Genomic DNA, 6891 nt, shown 5'->3' with positions numbered 1-6891 from the left:
AGAGTGAAGATGTATAGCAACGAAAGAAAGAGAGGAGAAGAAATATTTTAAAGTTGTGTAAAGTGAGAAGAACCAAGGCCTATTTATAGAGAGGAAGGCTTCGATTTGTTGAGATATCAAAGTGAGAAACGACAAAAATATCATAACAAAACGGTCAGTTGCAGAGGAACTTTTATCAACTGCAGAGACTCGTATCAAAAGTTTAAAGATATAAGGATTTTAAATGTGTTTTCTCACGAAAAGAGTTGAAACCGCACAACCCAATCCCATTTGAACCAAGACGGCATTGGCGGGCGCATGTAGGTTTTCTCCCCAAAACCTACCTACTACACTACTTGATCCAAATGTAAGAGTATGGAATAATAAAAACAAGTTGAAATTCTCTTATCAAAGCAATGCAGGACACAAGAAAAGCTATTTTTAGTAGTCATTCTCCACAATCCCCTACAACTAACTAACTAATTTGAAGAATACGATTGTTTTTTATTGAAGGAATGAATACTTCAAATATTAATATTTTTATATTGAATTAATACATAGTGATGTGAAGCAATAACTCAGCTAACTAAAGTGAAAAATCTTGAATATTCTGTAGCTCTTGAGATCCCCACAACACTTATTATTTTCTTAGAGTTTGTTGTTCTTTGATAAAATTCATGAGCTATTAATTGCCTTACCCTAGTACCTTGAGTTCTGATGAGTGCTCCAAAAAGAACTCTTTTTTTTTTTTATAGAAGGCGACCCAACTTCACACCATCTAAATAGTACCATCAAGTCCATATAACTATAAACAACTCAACAAATGAGCTATGAAACTATCTTCCTAACCCATATTTGGTCCGGACTCAGGATCATCCATCAAGTCCTTGTTAGAACCATCCAAAATATAGCCTATGGATTCTCACATGGTTATTACTATATTCCATCACTCTTGGGGTCTGAGCCCCATCGTCTTGAAGTATCAAGGATAACTTTCCCGGTCGTCCCTTAGTGAGAGGATCTGCCAAATACCTCTCAAACCTCACATAATCCAGGGAGAATACTTCATTCTTTAACAGGTCTTTTACTGCACTGTGCGAATATATCTCCTTTTGCCATTGTATACATAATTTTTGGCAACTCCAATGGCAACTTGAGAATTGCAGCGTAAGGAGACAGGTACAAAAGACTCCCACAATGGCACATCTCCCACCAAGTTTCTCAACCACGCACCTTCTTGACCTGATAATTCAAAAACTATAAATTCAGATTCCATAGTAGAGCGAACAATACAAGTCTATCTACAAATTTCCAAGAAGTAGCTGTCCCACCCAACGTAAAGACCTAGCCATTGGTTGAACTCACTTCACCACTATCAGTTACCTAGTTTACATTGCAAAACCTTTCTAATATTGCAAGAAATCTATTAAAGTGCAAAAAGACTCATTGCAACTTTTAGGTATCTTAACAAGTGATGAAATGCATTACAATGTTAATTATTAGGATTATGAGTATAACGACTTAATCTACCCACTAACATAGATTATATGAGGTCTAATTTAATTCATAAGAAACACAACAGTCCCTATAATATTTTCATGATTAGAATGTGGCACACTATCACCATTATTTTTCTTAAGACATAGGCTAGGATCATAAGGTGTTCTAACAGGTAGTTCGTCATGATAGTTAAAGACCTTATAGAATTTTCTCTATATAGTGTGATTGGCACAAGGAAAATCTACTTTGATATTTCTAATTTTAACGCCCTAGGAGTCTTTTAATTGTGAAGATAGAAATCTTTTAATTTCATTAATCATATCCAACTCAGTACCAAAAATTATCATGTCATCAACATACAGACATATAATCACACAATCTAATCCAAACGATTTAGAGTGTACACAAGTATTTGATGTATTCGTACTATATCCATGAGTTATTAGAGTATGATCAAACTTTTCATACCATTGTTAGGAAGCTTGCTTAAGGCCATATAGTCATTTTTTAAGTTTGCATTATTTTCTTGACCAAAAACCACAAACCTTTCGGGTTGTTTCATGTATATTTCATCTTCTAAATCACCATTTAAAAATAATGTCTTTACATCCATTTGATGAATTATTAAGCCATGAATATCTGATAGTGCAACTAAGATTTTTATTGTTGTAATTTTTGTCACAAGAGAATATGTATCAAAATAGTTCATACCCTTCTTTTGAGTATATCCTACAACCACCAGTCTTACCTTAAATTTGTCTATAGATCCGTCTAGCTTATTTTTCTTTTTGAAATTCCATTTGCATTGAATAGGCTTATTTCCTATTGGTAAATCCACTAAATCCCAACTGTAAGTTTACCATATCAAAATTTAATTTGTTTTTAATAGTCTCATTCCAGAAACTAGAATCTATAGAGTTATAGCCTCTACATATGTTTTGGATCTTCATCTACCAAAAATACAGAGACAAATTGTTCATTTATTCTAAGTCTTCAGCTAGGTAAACAATTATGAAATTTGGTCCAAAACTACAATTAGTTTTTTGTCTCTTACTCCTAATTTCCTTTCATACTTGAAATATGAGAGTGTTTGGTTTTGTTTCCATTTTTATTTTCAATTTTCAGCATTTCGAATGAGAATAAAATGTTTTATTCGTTCTTGTGTAAGAATTAAAAATATGTTTGGATGGTATGTTTTCAATCATAGGTTTTTAGGTGTGAAAATTGAGAATTTGGTTGGATCTAAATTTTGTAATAGTAAATATATAGGTATTATGTAGATATAATTTTTAAAATTATTTTTTCAAAAGTACATATGACACGACATAACGTCTTGTCATGGATTTACTCTTCTCATTACAAGACAACCCCCCCCCCATTACCCATGCTCTCTCTCTCTCTCTAACAAGTTTCTTTTTGCTCCTTTGCTTAAGCTTCTATGGAAAATTATTCCTTCTTCAATGTAATTGCCAGTTCTGGTCTTTTCAAAACCTCTTCTTACAAATCTCGTACACAAATCTGTTTGTTGAAAAGTTCGATGTCACTGAAAATCAAAATATTTCTTTGGAGGAGTACAAGCAAGCCCTAAAAGTCCTCAAAGGAGGCGGCGCTACCATCGCCGAGTTGCGAAGTAGTTCTGGGCGGTAGATGCGGACGGGGATGGATTCATCGACTTGGTAGTGTTTAGCAAAATGTAAAGCTATAGGAGGACTTTGGTAATCCATTTTGGACTTGGTTTAAAGAGGAAGAAGTTATTCAGGTACTGTTATTATGACCTGATAGTAATGAAATGCGATGTGAAAACAGGAAGGAGTGTAGCTTATAGACACCAGAATAGAAATAATTGTGTAGAAAATGGTATTTCTACAATTGTTCGGAACTGCATTTATAACAAGAATGGATCATTCCCTATGAGAATGGCCAAAACAAATGAGATCACTATCTCATATAGTTGAAAATTGAAAATTAGGGTTTGAGATGAAAAACGAACGCCCTTAAAGGTGCTGACTTGTTGCTTGAAGAAGCTACTTGAGTATTAACAACTTTATTCAAGGGAAAAATTAATTCAAAGAATTCAGCATCTCTAGATTCACAGAATGAGTTGTCCTGCAAATATTTTAAATCTATATGCAATACTATTTTGGGCATCACTACAAGAAATGGCGGGATTTGGAGTGAGTTTTGAAATATTTTTTTTTTTTTCTCTAGAACGGTTTTAGGACACTTAACTTATCTAGAGCGGATTTAGGAACGGTTTGAAATCTGTCCTTACATATAGTTTTAGAAAAACTTAGGAACGATTTAGGCAAAATCGTTTCTATTTGGGACGGGCACTATAACACTCATTGGAAATCGTTCCTAATATTGCATCTGTCCAATTCTTTATTATTTTTGAATTTGAACAACTTTTTTATGGAATTTGGAACGGCTACATTTGTTCTGACAGGGAACTTTTGGAATGGTATTTGTAGTACTCGTACCTAATTTTTGGAACTGTTTTTATTTGTATTGATGACAAATATAGAAATTATTTTTGGAACTGTATTGTGCAACGGATTTAGGAACATGTAGACTTAATTAGGAACACATTTGTAAAACTATTTTAGTAATGATATTAGGAACGAACTTTCTTAGTTTGGAATACATATGAGAAGTTGAAATAGAAATGGTATTTGGAACAGTTAGCCACTAATTAGGAACACTTGTTTCAAATAGTTGCAGCAATGGTATTTGGAACGGTCAGTGGAGTTTAAGAACACGTGTTTAGAACTGTTTTACTAACTGTATTTGGGATGGTTATTTAATTAAATTTGTAACATTTTCTTTACCATTACTAAAATAATTCCTAATTTTTTAATTTTACAATTTGTTTATAATTTTATAATTTATTTATATTTTATAATTTATTAATATATTTAATAAATTTGAATAAATAAATAAATTTTCATATATAATTAAATTAATTTAATTAATTTTTAATTAATTGTATTATGAATTTAGTTAATTGAATTTAGTTTTATGGATAATACAATTATGTTCATAGAATCCCTTAAGAAAAGTTAGTATTGTATTCACCACCTCTATCATTCCTAAGTCCTTACATTTTCTTATTTAGTTGGTTTTAAAACTTTGGATTTGAATTTAAAAATATTTTCGTTGTTTCAGCTTTTGTTCTTAACAAACAAATCTAAGTGTATCTAAAATAATCATCAAAAAAATATATATAATCTCTTTTACCACTTTTTTTGCTCCATGTGCTTTTTAAATCACTCATATTCGAATGATTTAGTTCAAATAATTTGGTGTTTTTCTCGACAAATTTTGCTTCTACAAAGACTGAATATTTAAAACAATCACTTGGATCAGATGTGTTTATAAGATTCATACTTTTCAGTCTTTTAATTGAAGCATAATTATCATGCCTTACCCTACCATGCCAACTATTAACAAATTCAATAAAATAAGCATAATTTCCAGTCTTTCTCTCTCTAGAAAGAATGCTCTCCCTTCTCTCTAGAGTGCCTCAACTTTAATTTGCTTTTTAACGACTCTTATTCAAGTTTCTGCAATTTCTAGACCGATTAATCGCATCCCCTAGTGCTGCTCTTCGTTTCTACCGAATGATTTTTGGGTTTTAAGGGTGCCTTGCCGGCTGCTAAGCCCCTACCGAAGGTGAGGAACATATTATGCCATTTTTCCCCTTTCAGTCGTTGCTTCTATTTGCTTGTTGTTTGGCGAAAGTCTTGCCTAACGACTGCCTTGCTGCTGTTGTGCGTTTCCACCATCTTTTCCGGCCATTTCCAACTTGCCCGGTGGTAGGTGGGGGTTTTTCCGATTTAGGCTACAGCAAAACACTGCCTGCTTCTGCACAGCCTGCACTTACCGCATTCAACCTACCTGTTTGCCTGCTGCATTGTTTGAATTTCTGCAGCTACTTCCTCTTTTAGTGTTGCAGCAGTCTGCCACTGCTACTGCATATTCCATCTTTGCCTAAAAAAATCTGTCATGGTAAAGACTAAGAAGAATAGGCAACCTGTTGTAACTGCTGCTGCTGGCCAGCCAAAGCCCTCCGGCCAATCACCTGCAGCAGCTGCTTCCGTCAATGCTGTTGCAATAGTCGGGCAGTCGGGCAATCGGCCACCAAACCGGCCGACCAGCAACCTGGCGCCAACACCACTGCCGCCAAGGTTAGTCCATCGGTTTTTCGTGGTTTTATTTCTGATTTGAAGGCTTCCCCCTCCTTTCTCTCCAAGAATGATGTAACGAACGCAACCGGTCCCTGGCCGGAGGAAAATTTATCGATGAAAGATGCTACCGTCGAAAATACCGGCACAAAAATAGTCTCATTTGCGGGCTTATTAGCAACAATCGCAAGCTTACTGACGACAAAAAACTCACCAAATTTGTGGTTGATGATGGCCCCTCACGTTGGGGTCAAGCGACTTGCTTGATGTTCGAACCAAGCTCGGATACTATCTCGTAGGATACATTGCCGTCAAGTTCCCGGAATTGAAGGCAATCCGTGAACTTTCTCAATCTTGGGAAACCAGCTTCCAACAACACGAGAATGATTGGTTAATTTTTAGATTTGCACATGAGGATGATCGACAACGTATTCTGGCCGGTGGACCTTATTTCGTCTACGGAGGGCCCCTCCTTTTGAAGCATATGCCGGACTGCTTCGAATTCAAGGAGGATAATATTAGTCTTACCCCTGTCTGGGCCACACTTCCATCACTTCCCCTCGAATGTTGGCATTCGAACGACTTCGGCAAGATTGGCTCAAGGCTTGGGACACCTATTGTCATGGACTCTCTAACAATGAAGATGGAGAGAGTGTCGTATGCCAGAATCCTGGTAGAGGTTGATGCTTCAAAGAAGCCCGTGGACAAGTGGAATTTGTTATGCCTAATGGCGTAACCCGAAAGCAGTCGGTCGTGTATGAGTTCACGCCCAAGTTCTGCACTGTTTGCAACAGGTTTGGCCACCTGCAAGAGACCTGCCAAGGTACCCACTTACCGGTCATTCCTTTCGCAACCATTCCTGTCGCAGTTGACCTTGCTGCTGCATTTGCTAAGCCGACGGAAGCAAAAAATACAAAGCCTGCTGAATGGACGATGGTGCAAAGGAGGAACAAGGGCAAGGCCAATAATGTAGCTAAACCGACAACAGACGTGTTGCGGCTGACTTCCCCATCGATCGGCAAGGTAGAAAAGGGACGGCCGGCCACTAAGACACTGCAACAAAAGGCTAATGAGACTAGCTCGACGGCAGACTCATCAAGCTCATCCACTGAACCAAACTCTCCGACGTCCACGCAACATGCTATGCTGGGGATCAAAACTGCTGGAATTTCTATAAAGTTAGCAACAAGGAGAACCAAGCCGGAGGGGAGCCCCCCCCCCCCCAACC

Source organism: Sesamum indicum, linkage group LG5, assembly GCF_000512975.1.
Source record: "Sesamum indicum cultivar Zhongzhi No. 13 linkage group LG5, S_indicum_v1.0, whole genome shotgun sequence".
NCBI lineage: Eukaryota > Viridiplantae > Streptophyta > Magnoliopsida > Lamiales > Pedaliaceae > Sesamum > Sesamum indicum.
The sequence above is the reverse complement of the archived record's forward strand: the minus strand, read 5'-3'. Positions refer to the sequence as shown.